Source organism: Bison bison, unplaced genomic scaffold, assembly GCF_000754665.1.
Source record: "Bison bison bison isolate TAMUID 2011002044 unplaced genomic scaffold, Bison_UMD1.0 scf7180017864308, whole genome shotgun sequence".
Taxonomy (NCBI): domain Eukaryota; kingdom Metazoa; phylum Chordata; class Mammalia; order Artiodactyla; family Bovidae; genus Bison; species Bison bison.
Window position 1 is genome coordinate 694,390 of NW_011494880.1, and position 569 is coordinate 694,958.

Sequence of the window (569 nt, forward strand, 5' to 3'; positions counted from 1 at the left end):
ATCATGAGAATAACTGATTAAACACTAGGATGTTGGGGGCCAGAGTGAGGTACTCCGCCCGTGGCAAAGGTCATGAGGAAGGAGGCTCGACATACGCAAAGGCGGGATCGAGCCTCAGGAGTCCCCCTGGAAATCCTCCAGCATCTACCCCCATAACCAGAGCCTGCCTACTTTACTACTTTGTGCTCTCACCTACACCTCTGACTTTACGAGGGCCTGTCCCCCACCACCTCTTTCGGAGAAGGAGTTAACTTAGAGCTCCAGTTAATAATAATTCCTGGGCGTGATAAGAGTGTTTTAACCTACAAACTCCTCTGAAGGTTCTCTAGCCTGCCTGACAGGCTTGTCCCGCCACATGTGATTGCTCACAGCCTCCCAACCGTGAGAGGCACGAGATGCTTTAAACCTTCTAAAAACAGGTTCCTTAGAAAAGTTAGAAAACTATTAGTATAAGTATAATGGGCTGATTAGAAATTGTATTGGTGAAGGGTTTTTCATTGGTTGAGCCAATGTTTGTTGCTAAGTCTCCACATCCCCTGCCCTTATACCCATTAATGAATATATAGAAG